This window comes from Somniosus microcephalus, unplaced genomic scaffold (genome assembly GCF_052327205.1).
Source record: "Somniosus microcephalus isolate GS21.2 unplaced genomic scaffold, FLI_Smic_1.0 unresolved_chr2, whole genome shotgun sequence".
NCBI lineage: Eukaryota > Metazoa > Chordata > Chondrichthyes > Squaliformes > Somniosidae > Somniosus > Somniosus microcephalus.
This window is the reverse complement of record NW_028225180.1, coordinates 38,099,332-38,120,309: the sequence shown is the minus strand read 5'-3', so window position 1 is coordinate 38,120,309 and position 20,978 is coordinate 38,099,332. Positions and strand designations below refer to the sequence as shown.

Sequence of the window (20,978 nt, the reverse complement as noted above, 5' to 3'; positions counted from 1 at the left end):
TGAAAAGTGCGAGGTGATGCATTTTGGACGAACAAATAAGGCAAGGGAATACACAATGAGTGGTAGGACCCTAGGAAGTACAGAGGGTCAGAGGGACCTTGGTGTACATGTACATAGATCCCTGAAGGCAGCGGAGCAGGTAGATAAGGTGGTTAAAAAGGCATATGGGATACTTGCCTTCATTAGCCGAGGCATAGAATATAAGAGCAGGGAGGTTATGATGGAGCTGTACAAAACGCTGGTGAGGCCACAGCTGGAGTAGTGTGTGCAGTTCTGGTCGCCTCACTATAGGAAGGATGTGATTGCTTTGGAGAGGGTGCAGAGAAGATTCACCAGGATGTTACCTGGGATGGAGCGCCTCAGCTATGAAGAGAGGCTGGACAGGCTGGAGTTGTTTTCCTTGGAGCAGAGAAGGCTGAGGGGGGACCTGATTGAGGTGTACAAAATAATGAGGGGCATAGATAGGGTAGATAAAGAGGAACTTTTCCCCTTAGTGGGGGGGTCAATAACAAGGGGGCATAGATTCAGGGTAAGGGGCAGGAGATTTAGAGGGGATTTGAGGAGGAACTTTTTCACCCAGAGGGTGGTTGGAATGTGGAACTCAATGCCTGAAAGGGTGGTGGAGGCAGGAACCCTCACAACATTCAAGAAGCATTTGGATGAGCACTTGAAATGCCATTGCATACAAGGCTATGGACCAAATGCTGGAAAATGGGATTAGACTGGACAGGGATGGATGGGCGGCGCAGACACGATGGGCCGAAGGGCCTCTTTCTGTGCTGTAAAACTCTATGACTCTAAAACCACATCTGATCCTCATCCTGAACACAGAGAGCAGCTCGCCACCTGTTTAGAGAGAATGAATCTTCTCCTAACATTGATTTAATGTAACGTTCACTCTCTGGATAGGTCAGGTTGAGAATATATTCTTGTTATATTTATCGGATTGGAGCACAGCAGCAGATGAGATACGCTTTTCAACCCTGAAGTTGAGAAGGGCGACTGGGGTAGCGGCTGGGAGATGGTGGGTGGAACAGAAGAACTGGCAGCTTATCCTTCTAATCTCCCTTTGTGTTCCAAGTCTTTGCTGAAGTAGGAGCACCTGTTGCAACTGGGGGTGAAGAGAAGTATTCTGGTCTCGTCACTCCGAGAACAGAGAAAGGGGGAATGGAGAAGGAAGACTTGGAGAACTATTTGGCATCTTCCCTCTCGGAAAAAGTAAATTGAGAGGAGAGCTCATGAAGGCGTTTGACATAATGGATGTGTTAAAATCATACAATATTGCAGCACAGCAGGGGCCATTCTGCCAGTCGTGCCTGTGCTGGCTCTTTGAAAGAGCTGTCCAATTGCATCCGCCACCCCAGGGATTTACCCAGAACCCTGCAAATTAGTTCTCTTCAGAAACATTTCCAATTTCCTTTTGAAGTTGCTGTCAAATCTGACTGCACTAACTTTTAAGGACAAACGAAATATGAAGCATCACTTTGAATCAGACACTACACTTCATTTCAGACTGAGGAAAGAGTAGAAAAGTGTTTTCAGAATGGATTATCTACTATGGGCGATTTTCCATGTGGATTTTCATGGCAAGAACCCTGCACTTGTAATATTGATAAGAGGGAAGTAGATTATCAAGGCTGCCTGGCTGCAGACTGTTGGCTGAACCGATTGTTCACTTTGGAAGCAGGAAGGCAGCAGCAGTGGATGCTCGTCACTGTTGCACAGGATCCCAAGTGAACTATGCAGCACGTTGAATCAGACATTACACTTCATTTCAGCCTCAAACCATGAAGCGATCACACACTGTAAACTGCACGGAAATACAAAGGCATCATTCTCGGGCGAGTCATTGAACCGCTTTCAAACAGAGCAACCAAATCAGCTCGCGTCAAAGATGTGGTTATAAGAAATCCTTACCTCTAGCTTTTGGCTCAAAACAAGAGATTGCAGCGGCTGCTGGTTTCTCGACTGCAGCTCACAACCGAGTCCTCCAACGCACTGGAGCTGATTGTGACGGAGCTGCTCAATTCTCAGGCCCTGATTGGACACATTCAATGGGTTCGGTCTCGCGCCCCTGTATGTGATTGGTTGGCTCCTGTCACATGATCAGGGTGAAGGGCGATGCAAGTCCACTGAAGTCCTCTGGCATAACAACAGAAAATGCTGGAAAAACTCAGCAAGTCAGGCAACATCCGTGGAGAGAAATTTGAGTTGACGTTTCGGGTTTGACCCTTCTTCAAAACTTTTTGAAGTTTTGAAGAAGGGTCAAACCCGAAACGTCAACTCAAATTTCTCTCCACGGATGTTGCCTGACTTGCTGAGTTTTTCCAGCATTTTCTGTTGTTATTTCGGATTTCCAACATCTGCAGTATTTTGCTATCGTACGAAGTCCTCTGGCAATTGGAATCGCTTCAAAGCATTCAATTCTTACCACGAAAGATTTCATCTGACGAAACCGTAGACAAGTGTTTGCAGAATGGATTATATACTGTGGCCGATTTTCCAGGTTGATTTTGCTTTCACGGTTTCAATAGCATTAAACAATGTAGTAATTCTCCTGTGGCCCATTGCACCACAGAGACAGACGAAAGAAGTTTGCAATTGGAAATATTCCACAGGAACCCATGTGATTATGTACCAGCGCGTTCACAGCAGAGGCACCGATTTCGCAGCAAATGAGAAGCTGCGTGGGTCCAAGCTCCCGTCGGGGTCGTCGTGGCCGAGTGATTAAGGCGATGGACTAGAAATCAATTGGGGTTTTCCCGCGCAGGTTCGACTACGGGAACGAGGACATTGTTCCAATGATCCTTTTTTACTTAATTTGAACAGCTGCCTTTCGGTAATAACAACAGAAAATGCTGGAAAAACTCAGCAGGTCAGGCAACATCCGTGGAGAGAAATTTGAGTTGACGTTTCGGGTTTGACCCTTCTTCAAAACTGGAGAGAAAAGGAACTAGATCGAAGGCAGGGCTGCAATCGGACAAAAGAATAAAAGAACCAAAAGAAGTAAAAGAGATTAGAAGCTAGACGAGATGGTAATAGGCTGGGATTAGGTGTAAAGTGTACTGGCAGGGCAAAAGATAGCTGCCAGGTGTGAGAGAGAAACAAAAGGAAAGGGGGGGGGGAGGAAAGGAGTGGAAAAATATAAGTAAAAATGAAATAGGGGCCGAGGTTATGATCTGAAATTGTTGAACTCGATATTGAGACCGGAAGGCTGCAGAGTGCCTAATCGGAAGATGAGGTGCTGTTCCTCGAGTTTACGTTGAGCTTCCGTGGAACAGTACAAGAGGCCAAGGACGGTGAGGTCCGAGTGGGAATGGAGCGGTGAATTGAAATGACAGGCGACCGGAAGCTCGGGGTCACCCTTACGGACTGAACGGAGGTGTTCCGCAAAGCGGTCACCCAATCTGCGTTTGGTCTCCCCAATGTAGAGGAGACCGCATCGTGAGCAGCGAATACAGTATTCGGTTCCTGTGCCGAGATTCAAAGCTACAATCAAACAATGATTCAAGCAGAAAGTATAACAAGCACTTCACCCCATTATTACATCACGGCATCACGAGAGGCCTAGGCCATAGGCGAATACTACATTATTTAATGCTCTTGAAACCGTGAAAGCAATTTTAACCGTCGAAAATATTTATTTTGCAACCCATTGAAAAAATGCACGTCGTCCGCGCAGCCATCTTCCAGTTGATGCTGCTTCCTGCTGCGATGCTTATTTAATGAACTAAGCCAGACGAGCCACAGTTCTCAACCCCGCCGGCCAAGATCGGTACATTAGATCATAGTTTGGAGATGCCGGAGTTGGACTGGGGTGGACAAATGTAAGAAGTCACACAACACCAGGTTATAATCCAAAAGCTTTATTTGAAATCACAAGCTTTCGGAGCGCTGCTCCTTCGTCCTGAAAGCTTGTGATTTCAAATAAAGCTGTTGGACTATAACCTGGTGTTGTGTGACTTCTTACATTAGATAATAAGAGATAGGAGCAGGATTTGGCCATGCGGCACTCGATCCTGCTCCGCCATTCAATAAGATCATGGCTGATCCTCTAACGCAACAGAAAATTACCGACCTAGCCCCATATACCTTGATTTCTGTAATGTACACATCCTTCTCGGTTAGGAATGTACTCAACAACTGAACAGCCACAGCCCTCTGCGGCAAAAATTCCAAAGATACACAATCCTTAGAATGAAGCAATTTCTCCTCATCTGATTCCTAAATGGCCGGCCCCTTATTCTGAAACGTTGACCCCTAGTTCGGGACTCCACATCCAGGGTAAACAATCTCTCAGCATCCTCCCAGTTAGGCCCGGAAAGAATTTAGATGTTCTCCCTTCGTACAGTCTGCTCATTTCTTTCCACCACAGAAAACAACGTTTAACTGGATGCACACCCAGCAGGAAATACAATGCAGCTGCAGATTTATTCTCCAGCCACATTCCGTGACACGCACGAGGCCGTATAAAGGGACAGAAGCAGCACACGAGAGAGAAGGCGATTTGAATCCCGTTCGTAGTGTCGAATTGCCTCAATTTGGCCAAACGCCATATGAAGCAGCAATTTGAATCAGACATTGCATTTAATTTCAGTCTCAAATCATTAAGCGATCACACAGTGCAAACCGCACGCAAAAGGAAAAGCACAAGGCCCGTGCCAGTCAGTAAACTGCATTCAAATACAGCAAGCAAATCAGCTCGCGTCAAACATTTTGTGATTAGAAATTCATACCTCTAGCATTTGGCCGAAAACAAGAGATTGCAGGGGCTGCTCGCTTCTCGGCCGTGGCGCCAGCGACAGGAACAAGTCATCCGCTCACAGCCGAGTCCTCCAACGTACTGGAGCTGATTGTGACGGAACAGCTCAATCCTCAGCCCCTGATTGGGCACTTTCAATGTGGGCGTTCTCGCGCCTCTGTATGTGATTGGTTGGTTGTTGTCACATGATCAGGGTACGGGGTAATGCAAGGAAGCTGAAGTTATCTGGCAATTGTTATTGTTTCAAGCTTTCCGTTCTAATCCATGTAAGTGTGAAACTGAGGAAAGTGTAGAAAAGGGTTTTCAGAATGGATTATCTACTGTGGACGATTTTCCTGCTGGATTTTCATGGCAAGAACGCTGCACTTGGAATATTGGTATAAGGGAAGTAGAATATCCAGGCTGCCCGGCAAAAGACTGATCGCTGAAGCAATTGTTCCCATTTGAAGCAGGAAAGCAGCAGCAGTATGCTCACCACTGTTCATTTCACGGAATCAAAGACTCCATTTTTAAACAATAGATAAGTTTGCAAAAATTAAATGCTGCTTATATCCCTGGGTGGGCTCGAACCACCAACCTTTCAGTTAATAGCCGAACGCGGTGGCCCATTGCGCCACAGAGACAGACAAAAAGTTTTGTGCAATTGGAATTATTCCACAGGAACGCACGTGATTGTGTACCAGAGTGTTCACAGCAGAGCCACCGATTTTGCAGCAAATGAGAAGCTGCGTGTGTCTATTGCACGGTCGGGGTAGGCATGGCCGAGTTGTTAAGGCAATGCACTCGAGATCCATTGGGGTTACCCCGCGCAGTTTCGGATCTTGTTGATGATGGCAATGAAGACATTATTCCAAATGATCTGATTTTACTTCATTTTAACTGCTGCCTTTCGGTTCCTGTGCCGCGCCACATTCAAAGCTACAATCAAACAACGATTGAAGCAGAAAGTAAAACAAGCACTTCACCCCGTTATTAAATCATGGCATCACGAGAGGCCTAGGCCACAGGAGAAGTACTACATTGTTTAATGCTCTTAAATCTGTGACAGCAAATTTAACCATCGAAAATATTTATTTTGCAACCCATTGAAGAAAATGCACGTCGTCCATGCTGCCATCTGCCAGTTGATGCTACTTCCTACGCAATGCTTATTAATGAACTAAACCAGACTGGCCACAGTTCTCAACCCCGCCGGCCAAGATCGGTACATGAGAACATAAGAAATAGGAGCAGGATTTGTCCATGTGGCACTCGATCCTGCTCCGCCATGCAATAACGTCATGGCTGATCCTCTAGCTCAACTGAAAATTAACGACCTAGCCCCATATACCTTGTTTCCCGTAATGTACAAATCCATCTCAGTTAGGAATGTACTCAACGACTGACAAGCCACTGCCCGCTGCGGTAGAAAATTACAAAGCTACACAACCCTTGGAATGAAGCAATTTCTCCTCATCGCAATCCTAAATGGCCGGCCCCTCATTCTGAAACTTTGACCCATAGTTTTGGACTCCACAGCCAGGGTAAACAGCCTCTCAGCATCCGCCAAATCAAGCCCTGAAATAATTTCCATGTACTTCCTTCGTAAAGTCTGCTGATTTCATTTCACCACAGTAAACAATGTTTAACTGGATGGACAAGCAGCAGGAAATACAATGAAGCCACAGATTTATTCTCCAACCACATTCTCTGACACGCACGTGGCCGTATAAAGGGAGAAAAGCAGCACACGAGAGAAAAGGCGATTTGAATTCCATTCGTAGTGTCGAATTGCCTCAATTTGGCCGAACGCCAAATTAATCAACAATTTGAATCAGACGTTCCATTTCCTTTCAGTCTCAAAACGTTAAGCGATCACACACTGCAAACCGCACGCAAAAAGAAAAGCACAAGGACCGTGCAAGTCACTAAACCGCATTCAAACAAATGAAGTTGCGTGTGGCCAATCGAACTTCTGGGTAGTCGTGGCCGAGTGATTAAGGCGATGGACTAGAAATTCCTGTGTCCCTGACGACCATGTGTGCGGGAAGTGTATTCAGCGGCAGCTACTGGCAGACCGCATTGCAGCGCTGAAATTGCGAAAGGATACATACTGGAGCATTCGCAATGCTGAGTACATCATGGATATCATGTTTAATCAGTCGGTCACACCGCAGTTAAAGGCTGCACAGGCAGGAATGAAATGGGTGGCCGCCAGGCAGAGTAGTAGGCGCAGGCAGGTAGTGCAGGGGTCCCCTGTGGCCATTCCCCTCTCAAACAGATATATCAATTTGGATATTGTTGAGGGAGATGGCTTATCAGAGGAAGACAGCAGCAGCCTATTTCCTGGCTGCTTGAGTGGTTCTGCTGCACAGGACGGGAGGTAAAAGAGTGGGCAAACTATAGTAATAGGGGATTCTATTGTAAGGGGAATAGATAGGCTTTTCTGCGGCCGCACACGGGACTCCAGGATAGTCTGTTGCCTCCCTGGTGCAAGGGTCAAGGATGTCTCGGAGCAGCTGCAGAGCATTCTAGAGGGGGAGGGTGAACAGCCAGTTGTCATGGGGCATGTAGCTACCAAAGATATAGGTAAAAACCGGAATGAGTTCTTAAAAGCTGAATATAGGGAGTTAGGATGTAAATTTAAAAAATAGGACCTCAAAGGTAGTAATGTCAGTATTGCTACCAATGCCACGTGCTAGACAGAATAGAAATAGAAGGATATTTCAGATGAATATGTGGCTAGAGGAACGGTGCAAGGGGGAGTGAGTCTAATTCCTGGACATTCGAACCGGTTCTGGGGGAGGCAGGACCAGTACAAATTGGACGGTTTGCACCTGGGCAGGACTGGGACCGATGTCCTCGGGGGAGTGTTTGCTAGTGCTGTTGGGGAGGGTTTAAACTAAAATGGCAGGGGGTTGGGAACTTATGCAGTGAGACAGAGGAAAGGGAAACAAGGATAGAAGCAAAAGACAGGAAGGAGAAAAGCAAAATTGGCAGGCAGAGAAATCAAGTGTGTAACTCAAACATGGCCGCAGCATATAATAATACTAGAAGCTCTAAGAATGTTAAAAAAAAAGCCTGAAGGCTTTGTGTCTTAATGCAAAGAGCATTCGTAATACGGTGGAGGAATTTGCTGCACAAATAGAGGTAAATGGATATGAAATGATTGGGATTACGGAAACATGGCTCCAGGGTGACCAAATCTGGGAACTCAATATCTAGGGGTATTCAATATTCTGGAAAGACAGGCAAAAAGGAAAATGAGGTCGGGTATAATTGCTGGTTAAAGAGGAGCTTAACACAATAGTAAGGATGGATATTAGCTCTGATGATTTGGAATCTGTATGGGTAGACCTGAGAAATACCAAGGGTAAGAAAACGTTAGTGGGAATTGTATACAGACCCCCAAACAGTAACGTGAAGTTTGAGGATGGCGTTAAACGGGAAATTAGAGAGGCGTGCAATAAAGGCACAGCAGTTAACATGGGAGACTTTAATCTAAATACAGATTCGGCTAACCAAATTAGCAACAATACTGTGGAGGAGGAATTCCTGGAGTGTATACAGGATGGTTTCCTGGACCAATATGTCGAGGAACCAACTAGAGATCAGCCCATCTTAGAGTGTGTATTATGTAATGAGAAAGGACTCTTTAGCAATCGTGTTGGGCGAGACCCTTGGGGCGGAGCGATCATAATATGATATAATTCTTCATTAAGATGGAGAGAGAAGTATTTGTTTCAGAGAATAGGGTCCTGAATTTAAATACAGAAAACTACGATGGTATGAGGCTCGAGTTGTGTAGGATTGATTGGGGAATGTTACTCAAAGGGTTGACGGTGGATAGGCAATTGCAAACATTCAAAGATCACATGGATGAACTACAGAATTTGTTCATCCCTGTTTGGCATAAAAATGAAACAAAAACGGTGACTCAACCGTGGCTAACAAGGGAAATTAGGGATAGCATAAGACCCAAGGAGAGGACATATAAATTGGCAAGAAAAAGCAGCATACCTGAGGATTGGGAGCAGTTTAGGATTCAGCAAATGAGGACAAAGGGATTAATTAAGAGGGGATAAATTGATTATGAGAGTAAGCTTTCAGGGAACATAAAAACTGACTGTTAAAGCTTCTATACATGTGTGAAGAGAAAAAGATTGGTGAAGTCAGTCGTAGGTCCCTTGCAGTCAGAATCAGGGGAATTTATAATGGGGAACAAAGAAATGGCAGACCAATTAAATTCATACTTTGGTTTTGTCTTCACAAAGGAGGACACACATAAACTCCCAGAGATATCGGGGACATAGGGTCTAATGAGAGGGAGGAACTGAATGAAATCAGTATTTGTAGGGAACTGGTGTTAGGGAAATTGATGGGATTGAAGGCCGATAAATCCCCAGGGTCTGATAATCTACATTCTAGTGTATTTAAGGGAGTGGCCCTAGCAATAGTAGATGCATTCCTGGGCATCTTCCAAAATTCTATAGAGTCTGGAACAGTTCCCATGGATTGGAAGGTAGCTAATGTTAACTCTCTATTCAGAAAATGACCAGCAATGCGTCTACTATTTCTAGGGACACTTGGATGTAAGGCCAATGGAATGTTGGCTTTTATTGCTAGGGGGATAGAATATAAAAGCAGTGACGTATTGCTGCATTTGCACAAGGTATTGGTGAGACCGCACCTGGAATACTGCATACAGTTTTGGTGTCCATACTTAAGAAAAGACATACTTGCTCTCGAGTCAGTACAAAGAAGGTTCACTCGGTTAATCCCGGGGATGAGGGGTGGACATATGATGAGAGGTTGAGTAGATTGGGACTCTACTCATTGGAGTTCAGAAGAATGGGAGGTGATCTTATTGAAACATATAAGATTGTGAAGGGGCTTGATCGGGTGGATGCTGTGAGGATGTTCCCAATGATGGGTGAAACTAGAACTAGGGGGCATAATCTTAGAATAAGGGGCTGCTCTTTTAAAACTGAGATGAGGAGAAACTTCTTCACTCAGAGGGTGGTAGATTTGTGGTATTTGCTGCCCCAGAAAGCTGTGGAAGCTACATCGTTAAATAAATTTAATACAGAAATAGATAGTTTCCTAGAAGTAAAGGGAATTAAGGGTTACGAGGAGCAGGCAGGAAATTGGACATGAGTCTAGGTTTGGAATGGTCATGGCCCTGTGGGTAGTGGAGTGGGCCCAGGGGCCGTGTAGCCTGGTTCTGCTCCTACTTCTTGTGTTCTAATTCTGTGTTAGATTTCAGGAGATGGTTTTATTCCTGTTCCTGGCTGGGGTGGAGATCGCCTTTACAGAAGGTAAGTACTGTAGAAAATATAGGGACAGCGTGATCTCCTGGACGATTTTCGATCGCCTAGATGGGTCGGAGAGGAATTTCCCAGATTTTTCCTCCCAGATTGGCCATTGGGTTTTTTATCTGGTTTTTCGCCTCTCCCGGGAGATCACATGGGTCCGGGTGGATGGAGAGGGGTAGAAGATTTGAGGTAAGGATCAGATCAGCCATGATCTTATTGAATGGTGGAGCGGGCTCGCGGGGCTGATTGGCCTACTCCTGCTCCTATTTCTTATGTTCTTATGTTCTAATGTTGACATGTTGGTCCGGGAAAACATCCCGCATTCACTCTAGGAATTTCTCCTCCACAGTAGTGTTACGAAATTGGTTAGCACAATCTGTATTAAAGTCATCCATGATAATTGCTGTGCCCTCATTGCACGCATCTCTATTTTCCCGTATAATGCAATCCCCAAACTCAGCAATACTGTTTGGGGGTCTGCATACAATGCCCACTAAGATTTTCATCCCCTGGTATTTCTCTGCTCTGCCCATATAGATGCCACATCATCAGAGCTAATATCCTTCCTTACTATTCTGTTAATCTCCTCTTTAACCAGCAATGCTACCCCACCTCCTTTTCATTTTCCTTTCCTTCCTGAATATTGAATACCCCTGGATGTTGAATTCCCAGTCTTGGTCGCCATGGAGCCTTGTCTGCGTATTCCCAATTATATCGTATCCACTTACATCTATTTGTGCAGCTAATTCATCCACCTTATTACTAATGCTCCACGCATTAAGAAACAAAGCCTTCAGGCTTGATTTTTAACTCTCTTAATCCTTTTAGAATTCTTATTTACAGTGGCCCTGTTCGATTTACACCCTTGACTTCACTGCCTTCCACGATTGCTTTTCACCTTCCTGTCTTTTGTTTCTATCCTTGCTTCCCTTTCCTCTGTCTCCTTGCACAGGTTCCAAACACCCTGCCATTTTAGTTTCAACCCTCCCCAACAGCACTTGCAGACACTCCCCCTAGGACATCGGTTCCGGTCGCACCCATGTCTTACCGCCCGGTTTGTACTGGTCCCAACTCCGCCAGAACCATTTCCAATGTCCCAGGAATTGGAATCGCTCCCCCTGGCACCATTCCCCTAGCTGCGTATTCATCTGGTTCTCGATCCTCCCGCAATTGCATCAGCTTCTCTCTATCTACTCTGTCTCAGCACCTCACTATTTCGAACACCTCTATCAACTCTCCTCGCAATCTTCGCTGCTCCAAGGAGAACAGATCCAGCTTCTCCAGTCTATCAAGAAAACTGAAGTCCGTCATCCCTGGAACCATTCTTGTAAGTCTCTCCAGCACACTCTCTAACACCTTCGCATTGTGGTAAACCACTGTTATTGTATCCTACTGTTATCGTTATTGCATATTGTTACCTCTGGTTGGCGCTGTGTACCAATGCATGCCTCAGCTGGCTCCGCCCACATGACCAGGTATAAAGGTGGGTGTTTCGGCAACCCACTTCCTTCTTGGAACCAATTGGCCACGACAGGCATGCTCTGTTCTTTAGTTAATAAAAACCTCTTCATTACTTTCCTAATTCATCACCTTTTATGGAGTAATTGATAAGCGTATCAATTTTATTAACTAAAAGTAAAATGTCCAGAACTGAGCAGCAACAACAGCAGGCGTTGCTGCGAGCCCTCAGACCAGCATGCCTGGACCTCGACCCTCAAGCAGCGGGTTCATCGACCAATTTCGAACACTGGCTGAGCTGCTTTGCATCCTTCCTAGAATCCTCTGCCGTGACATCGGAGGAGAACAAACTAAAAGTTTTGACCGCCCAGGTGAGCCCTCAAGTATATACACTCATCCGGGATGCTACTACGTACACGGCGGCCCTCGAACTACTAAAAGGGCAATACACGCGCCCAGTGAACACGATTTACGCCAGACACCTCTTGGGATCCCGCAGGCAGCAACCGGGGGAATCGGTAGAGGCATTTTTACGGGCGCTATAGACACTCTGCAGGGACTGCGACTGTAAGGAGGTAACGGCTGCGGGGCACGCGGAGGGACTTACCTGTGATGCCTTCGTTAGGGGCCTCCAGTCCGACTACTCCCGGCAGAGACTGCTCGAAAGCAAGGAGCTCGACCTGAAGACAGCCGTAGCCCTTGCGCTCTCGTTAGATGCGGCCCACCGAAACCTCGAAGCATACTCACGTAACGGCGCCGTGCCATGGCCATCGCGACCTTGGGACATGGGACCGCCGCCCCCAGTACCAACTGCTGCAGCGATGTCCCGAAATCAACCGGGACCGCCGCCCCCGGTACCAACTGCAGCGATGCCCCGTAACCAGGCCCAAAAATGCTATTTCTGTGGCCAGTTAAAACACCCTAGAGCGCGCTGCCTGGCTAAGACCGCTACCTGCTCGGGCTGCAGGAAGAAAGGCCATTACGCCAATGCCTGCAGGGGGAAACCCGCGAACGCCAGCAGCGCCGCGTGCGAAACGTGGGGGCAGCCATCTTATCCGCCATTTTGTGCACCTCCAGCCGCGTGGGGACCTGAATCATGGCCGCCGCCATTTTGTCCGCCGCACTCAACCGCCATTTTGTCTCCGGACTCGACCACCGTCTCGTCGGACGACCATATCGACTCACTAAGCCATACACTGGCCTCCGTTATGCTGGATCAAGCCCTGCCTCATCATCTGTCCAGGTCCATGATGGACATCACGGTAAACGGCCGCGCCACCACTTGCCTATTTGACAGCGGGAGCACAGAGAGTTTTATTCACCCCGACGCGGTACGTAGCCACTCCCTCACGGTCCTGCCAACGCGCCATCGGATTTCTATGGCGTCTAAGTCCCATTCAATGGACGTCGGCGGCTACTATGTGGTGACCCTTTCGGTTAGTGGCACAGAATATAAAAATTTTAAACTTCTTGTCCTACCCCGTCTTTGCGCTGCCGTGCTGCTAGGGTTGGATTTTCAGTGCCACCTTAAAAGTGTCACATTAGCATACGGTGGACCCCTCCCCCCACTCACAGTCTGCAACCAACACCTTTTAAATCGCCCGCCGCACACTACTTGCAGCCTTTCCACACTCAAAGTCCCCCCCCCTCCCTTGTTCGCTAACCTCACCCGCGACTGTAAACCCATCGCTACCAAGAGCAGGTGGTACAGCGCCGGGGACAGAGCTTTTATTAGCTCTGAGGTGGAGCGGATCCTGAAGGAGGGCATTATCGAAGGGAGCACCAGCCCCTGGCGAGCCCAGGTTGTAGTCGTTAAAACCACCGATAAACGCCACCTGGTCATTGACTACAGCCAAACCATAAACCGGTACACTCAGCTGGACGCATACCCGCTTCCTCGCATATCTGATATGGTCAATCAGATTGCGCAATACAGAGTATTCGCCACCATTGACCTTAAGTCAGCATACCACCAACTCCCCATCTGCCATGAGGACCGCCAGTATACTGCCTTCGAGGTGAACGGCCGCCTCTACCACTTCCTTAGGGTTCCCTTCGGCGTCACCAACGGGGTTTCGGTCTTCCAAAGGGAGATGGACCGGATGGTTGACCAGAACGCGCTGCAGGCCACCTTTCCCTACCTCGATAACGTCACCATCTGCGGCCACGACCAGCAGGACCATGACGCTAATCTAGAAAAATTCCTCCGTACGGCCCAGCGGCTGAACCTAACGTACAATAAGGAGAAATGTATGTTTCGCACCAAACACCTTGCCATTCTCGGCTGCGTAGTGGAGAACGGAGTCATCGGGCCCGAGCCCGACAGAATGCGCCCCCTTATGGAGCTCCCCCTCCCCCACTGCCAAAAAGCACTGAAGAGATGCCTGGGGTTTTTCTCTTACTATGCTCAGTGGGTGCCCCACTATGCGGACAAAGCCAGACCCCTCATCAAATCCACCTCCTTCCCCCTGACACCAGAGGCATGTGCAGCCTTCACTCTTATCAAGAGCGATATTGCGAAGGCCGCAAAGCACGCAGTGGATGAGTCCATCCCCTTCCAAGTGGAGAGCGATGCATCCGACTTCGCCCTAGCTGCGACCCTTAACCAGGCGGGGAGACCCGTGGTCTTTTTCTCAAGGACCCTCCAGGGCCCCGAGATTCGACACTCCTCTGTCGAAAAGGAGGCCCAGACTATTGTGGAAGCGGTGCGTCACTGGAGGCATTACCTGGCCGGAAAACGGTTTACCCTTCTCACTGACCAGCGTTCAGTTGCTTTTATGTTCAATAATAAGCAGAGGGGCAAAATCAAGAACGACAAGATCTTGAGGTGGAGAATTGAACTCTCCACCTACAATTACGATATCTTGTACCGGCCCGGGAAACTCAATGAGCCCCCAGATGCCCTATCACGTGGTACATGCGCCAACGCACAGGTTAATAGACTGCAGTCCCTCCACAATGACCTCTGCCACCCGGGGGTCACCAGGTTCTTCCATTTCATCAAATCCCGTAACCTGCCCTACTCCATCGAGGAGGTCAGGACCATGACCAGGAACTGCCAAATCTGTGCCGAGTGCAAACTGCATTTTTATAGGCCAGACAGAGCAAGCCTGATCAAGGCCACTCGCCCCTTCGAGCGCCTGAGCGTCGATTTTAAAGGGCCCCTCCCCTCCTCTGACCGCAACGTGTACTTCCTCAACATAATTGATGAGTACTCCCGTTTCCCGTTCACCATCCCTTGCCCAGACATGACCAGTACCACGGTCATCAACTGTCTGAATGACCTCTTCGCCCTGTTCGGGTTCCCTAGCTATGTACATAGCGACAGGGGCTCATCTTTCATGAGCGACGAATTTCGTCAGTACCTGCTCGCGAGAGGTATTGCTACGAGCAGGACCACCAGCTACAACCCCCGGGGGAACGGCCAGGTGGAAAGAGAGAACGCGACGGTTTGGAAGGCCATCCTCTTAGCCTTAAAATCTAAGGGCCTTCTGACCTCTCGCTGGCAGGAGGTCCTCCCTGCGGCGCTCCACTCCATCCGGTCACTGCTTTGTACTGCCACTAATGCCACCCCTCATGAGCAAATGTTCATTTTCCCCAGGAAGTCCACATCGGGAACCTCGCTACCGACATGGCTGACTTCTCCTGGGCCCGTCCTACTGCGGAGGCACGTGAGGACCCATAAAATGGACCCCCTAGTCGAGAGGGTGAACCTCCTACTCGCCAACCCCCAGTATGCCTATGTGGCGTACCCAGACGGGCGGGAGGACACAGTCTCCATACGAGACCTCGCACCCTCGGGTGCCCCTGAATTACGACCGTTATCCCCCACCACTTCTCCCTGTAGACGGCATGCCGGAGCCCCAGGACCCTTCGTTGACCACCCAGACACCAGATTCGACGTTGGATACTGCACCACCGCCGCCGCCACCACGACGATCAGGACGTCATACAAGTCCTCCTGAGAGACTTACCTACACGAACTTGGAGTACACTTCACCCCGCCGGACTAAATTTTAAACAAGGGGTGAATGTGGTAAACCACTGTTATTGTATCCTACTGTTATTGTTATTGCATATTGTTACCTCTGGTTGGCGCTGTGTACCAATGCATGCCTCAGCTGGCTCCGCCCACATGACCAGTTATAAAGGTGGGTGTTTCGGCAACCCACTTCCTTCTTGGAACCAGTTGGCCACGAGAGGCATGCTCTGTTCTTTAGTTAATAAAAACCTCTTCATTACTTTCCTAATTCATCGCCTTTTATGGAGTAATTGATAAGCGTATCACACATCCTTGCTAAACTGTTGTGCCCTGATCCCTCAATTTGAGAGCTAACAAGTGTATTATAAAGGCTTTGCATTACCTCCTTGCTGTTATACTCTATGCCTCTATTAATAAATCCAAGGATCTCGTATGATTTTTCAGAGCCTTCTCAACTTGTCCTGCCACTTTCCAAGATAGATAAACACACCCCGAGGTCTCTCTGTTCCTGCACGCCAATTAAAATTGTACCATTTCATTTATATTGCCTTACCTCATCCTTCCCACCAAAATGGATCACTTCACACTTCTCTGTGTTAAATTACATCTCCTATGTCTCTGACCATTTCACCACATTCTATATGTCCACATGCGGTCTGTTACTTTCCGTCTCATTTTTTACTACATTTCTGAGTTTCCTTTCATCTGCAGTGTTTGAAATTATTCCCTCTATACCCAATTCCAAGTCATTAATATATATCAAAAAGAGCTGTGGGCCTAATACCGAACCCTGGGGAACAACACTGTAAATGTCACTCCAGCCTGAAAAACAACCATTCATCACTATTTACCATCAGGCACACGTGCAAAGCATCGTATTTATTCTATAAACACCCACTTGCTATATAAACACCACACCCATATACACCAGAAAAACAACTTGCATTTATATAGCGCCAATAAAGTAGTAAAACGTCCCAAGTTGCTTCACAGGTTCGAATATTAGACAGAATTTGACACCGAATCAAATAAGGAGGTATTTGGGCAGATGAAAAGTGATAGATTTTAAGGAGCGTTTTAAAGGAGGAAAGAGAGGTGGAGAGGTTTAGGGAGGTAATTCCAGAGTTTAAGGCTTGGCTCACACACCCACGGTTTATATTTTTAAAGGAGGAAAGTGTGGCGGAGAGGTTTAGGGAGGTAATTCCAGAGTTTAGGGATTGGCTCACACACCCGCGGTTTATATTTTTAAAGGAGGAAAGTGTGGCGGAGAGGTTTAGGGAGGTAATTCCAGAGTTTAGGGCTAGGCTCATGATGTGCCTCAATAATTCCGAGACTCGATGTTAGCGAAACAAAACAAGCTTTTATTAACTTAGAATGTAACACGTAAGAGAGAGAGATATCTTCCTTCTGGAGACTGAGGCCAGACTGAGCTAGCTTACAAAAGGGGCCAGGTATGGGCGGAGCCCTACACACACAGCACATTCCAGCACATTCCAATAAACAATACAATGAGGACTGGGGGAAGGGAAATGACACTGAAACCGACCACAGTCACAGGCAGTGATGAATGGAATATTTCATCAGTCACCCCTTCTATAGATTTAGTCTGTTCGGGGGTTTGATAGTCCTCTGCGACCGACGTAGCTGTTGTGGTGCCGCAGGTGTCGGCTGGGTGTCCCCGGTAGTCTCCTGGGTCTCTGCCGGGGGTGCCGTTGGTCGATGTTCTTCCGGGGGTGATGAAAGAGTAGTGGGTGGGTAAGAGTTGCTGTGATCGTTGTTGCTGCTATTGCCGTGGTTGTTGTCGATGCCGGCTGGGGCGACGTCTTTTATGGACACGGTGTCCTCCCTTCCGTCGGCGTGCCAGACATATGTGTATTGGGGGTTGGCGTGGAGTAGGTGTACTGGCTCCACGAGAGGGTCCGTCTTGTGGCCCCTCACATGCCTTCGCACGAGTACCGGACCTGGGGTGGAGAGCCATGACAGCATGGATACGCCTGAGGTGGATTTCCGGGGAAAGACAAACATTCGTTCATGAGGCGTGGCATTAGTGGCCGTACACAATAGCGACCGTATCGAATGGAGCACATCCGAGAGGACTTCCTGCCAGCGGGAGATAGGGAGGCCCTTGGTCCTTAGAGTTAGAGTGACTGCTTTGCATACTGTCCCGTTCTCTCGCTCCACTTGGCCGTTACCCCGGGGGTTGTAGCTGGTGGTACGGCTCGTGGCGATCTCCTTGGACAGCATGTACTGGCGTAGCTCTTCACTCATGAAGGACGCCCCCCTATCCGTATGGATGTAGCTCGGCATACCGAACAGGCAGAACAGGCTGTTGAGGCATTTAATGACCGTGGCGCTGGTCATGTCTGGGCAGGGGAAGGCGAATGGGAACCGGGAGTATTCGTCCACAATGTTCAGGAAGTAAACATTGCAGTCGACGGACGGGAGGGGACCCTTGAAATATAAGCTGAGCCGCTCAAAGGGCCGTGTAGCTTTGATTAAGTGGGCTCTATCTGGGCGGTAGAACCGAGGCTTGCACTCAGCGCAAGTGCGGCAGTTCCTGGTCAGAGACCGAACTTCCTCAATCGAGTAGGGTAAGTTACGGGACTTTATGAAGTGGAACAGCCGCGTGACCCCTGGGTGGCAGAGGTCATTGTGGAGGGTCTGTAGCCGATCCCCGGTGGCGCTGGCACACATCCCTCGTGAGAGGGTGCCAGGGGATTCGTTAAGGGCCCCTGGCCGGTAAATGATGTCATACTTGAAGGTGGAGAGCTCGATCCGCCACCTAAGAATCTTATCATTTTTAATCTTCCCCCTCTGTTTATTATTGAACATAAACGCTACCGACCGCTGGTCGGTAAGTAGGGTGAAGTGTTTGCCGGCAGGTAGTGGCGCCAGTGGCGCACTGCCTCCACGATGGCTTGGGCCTCCTTTTCCACGGAGGAGTGTTTGATCTCGGGCCCTTGGAGGGTCCTCGAGAAGAAAGCTACGGGCCGCCCCGCCTGGTTGAGGGTGGCCGCCAAGGCAAAGTCAGACGCATCACTTTCCACTTGAAATGGAGTGTTCTCGTCCACTGCCTGTAGCGTGGCCCGCTCAATATCCTGCTTAATGCTTTTGAAGGCGGCGTGGGCCTCAGCAGAGAGCGGAAAAGAGGATGCTTTCAAGAGGGGGCGGGCTTTGTCAGAGTAGTTGGGGACCCATTGGGAATAATAAGAAAATAACCCCAGGCACCTTTTCAGGGCTTTGGGAGTGTTGGGCAGGGGCAGCTCCCATAGGGGGCGCAATCGGTCGGGGTCTGGTCCGATTTCCCCATTCTCCACCACGCTGCCTAGTATGCAGAGGCGCATGGTGTTGAAAACGCACTTGTCCTCGTTGTAGGTGAGGTTGAGTTTTTGTGCGGTTTCCAGGAACCTCTCGAGGTTCGAGTCGTGATCCTGCTGATTGTGGCCGCAGATGGTGACGTTTTCGAGGTAGGGGAAGGTTGCCTGCAAGTGGTGGTCATCGACCATGTGGTCCATCTCCCTCTGGAAGACCGAGACCCCATTCGTCACCCCAAAGGGGACTCTGAGGAATTGGTCGAGGCGTCCGTTCGCCTCGAAGGCGGTGTACGGGCGGTCCTCTGGTCTGATAGGGAGCTGGTGGTACGCTGACTTGAGGTCGATGGTGGAGAACACCCGGTATTGGGCGATTTGGTTCACCATTTCTGATATGCGGGGTAGCGGGTAGGCGTCTAGTTGGGTGTACCTGTTGATCGTTTGACTATCGTCGATCACCATCCGTTTCTTCTCGCTAACCCTTACCACTACCACTTGGGCGCGCCACGGGCTGTTGCTGCGTTCAATAATGCGCTCTTTCAGGAGCCTGTCTACCTCGGTCGCGATAAACCGCCTGTCCTCCCAGCTGTACCTCCTGCTTTTGGTCGCTATTGGCCGGCAGTTAGGGGTAAGGTTCGCGAATAGCGAAGGCGGCTTTACCTTCAGGGTAGCCAGAGCGCACACTGTGAGGGGCGGCTGGGACCCACCGTACTTGAGCGTGATGCTTTGGTGGTTGCACTGGAAATCCAGGCCCAAGATCACGCTCGCACATAGGTTCTTCATGATTAATACTTTAAAATTATCGTATACAGTTCCGTTAACGCCCAATTGTACCGTGCAGTAACCCAGAATGGTCGATGTCTGGGTTTTATCAGCCATAGAGATGGTACCCTGAGCAGGGACCACCTTTAGGGAGAGTTGCTGTGCCAGTTCAGGGTGGATAAAACTCTCCGTGCTTCCACTGTCAATTAAACATTTAACCCGGCACCCGTTTACCTCGATGTCCACCATTGATTTGGATAGCGGGTGCGGCCTGGTCTGGTCCACTGTGACCGATGCCACTGTAGGGCTCTGATCGATACAAGATGGCGTCCACGCTGTCTGCTCATAAGATGGCGAACCCCACGAGGTCGGGCAAGATGGCGTCCAAGATGGCCGCTCCCACGGCGCACATGCGGCGGTGGCGGGTTTTCCGGCAGTTGGTTTTCCGGCGGGGTTCCCTCTGCACACCTTCCCGAAGTGTCCCTTCTTACCGCACTTAAAGCAGGTGGTGCCTTTCGCCGGGCACAGGTTTCTGGTGTGTTTTGGCTGCCCGCAGAAGTAGCAGTTGGGTCCCTGATGCGTCGCAGCTGTCGTAGGGCTTCTGGGGGGAAAGCGGGGCCCCGCCGGTGTCGGGCTGCCGGGCGGGGAAGATGCCTTCCAAGATGGCGGCGCCCTCGGTGCACACGTGGCGGCGTGGACGGCGCGGGCTGAAGAGTAGGCGTCCAAGTTTCTCTGGGCCACATCCAGGGATCGCGCGGTGTCTGCAGCCTGTTTCAGGTCCAACCCTGTTTTTTCCAGCAGTCTTTGCCAGATGTAAGTGGAGCTGAGGCCTGTGATAAAGGCATCGCAAACAAGCTCGTCAGTGTACACTGCGGCTTTTACATCTCGGCACTTGCAGTCTTTGCCAAGCATTTTCAGGGTGCTTAGGAACTCCTCCACCGATTCCCCAGGTCGCTATGCGCGAGTAGCGAGCAGATGCCTAGCATACACCTCATTCGTAGGCTGCTGGTAATGCGCCTTTAAGATGTCGCAGGCGGCCAGGTACGTATCGGCATCTTGGATGAGGGGGTAAACCCGGTGGCTTACCCAATTCCGCAGAATTCCGAGTCTCATCCTCGCAGCGTCCGTAACGTCTTTGACGGCTGCGGAATTGTCCAGGAAGAATTCCATACACTCAAACCAGTGTCCGAAGCATGCTGATGCGTCCGGAGCATGTTGATCCAAATCCAAACGTTCGGGTTTCAGGAGTTGATCCATAGTGTTGAAAAATAAGTTAATTAAATTGCTGTGCCTCAATAATTCCAAGACTCGACGTTAGCGAAACAAAACAAGGCTTTTATTAACTTAGACCGTAACACGTAAGAGAGAGAGATATCTTCCTTCTGGAGACTGAGGCCAGACTGAGCTAG

General features: G+C 49.0%; 1 long non-coding RNA gene and 1 other non-coding gene across 2 annotated transcripts in view; both read right to left on the bottom strand.

The window, feature by feature from the left end:
• LOC147092539 (uncharacterized) overlaps positions 1 to 2,078 on the bottom strand; it is a 42,306-nt gene extending 40,228 nt beyond the window's left edge. The window contains exon 1 of the long non-coding RNA XR_015075050.1: positions 1,918 to 2,078. This is a non-coding gene — a long non-coding RNA (uncharacterized LOC147092539). The remainder of the gene's footprint in view (positions 1 to 1,917) is intronic.
• A 3,233-nt stretch (positions 2,079 to 5,311) lies between these two features.
• On the bottom strand, positions 5,312 to 5,385 carry trnan-auu (transfer RNA asparagine (anticodon AUU)). The gene has a single exon. It is a non-coding gene; the product is annotated as a tRNA-Asn (tRNA).
• Positions 5,386 to 20,978: the final 15,593 nt, after the last annotated feature.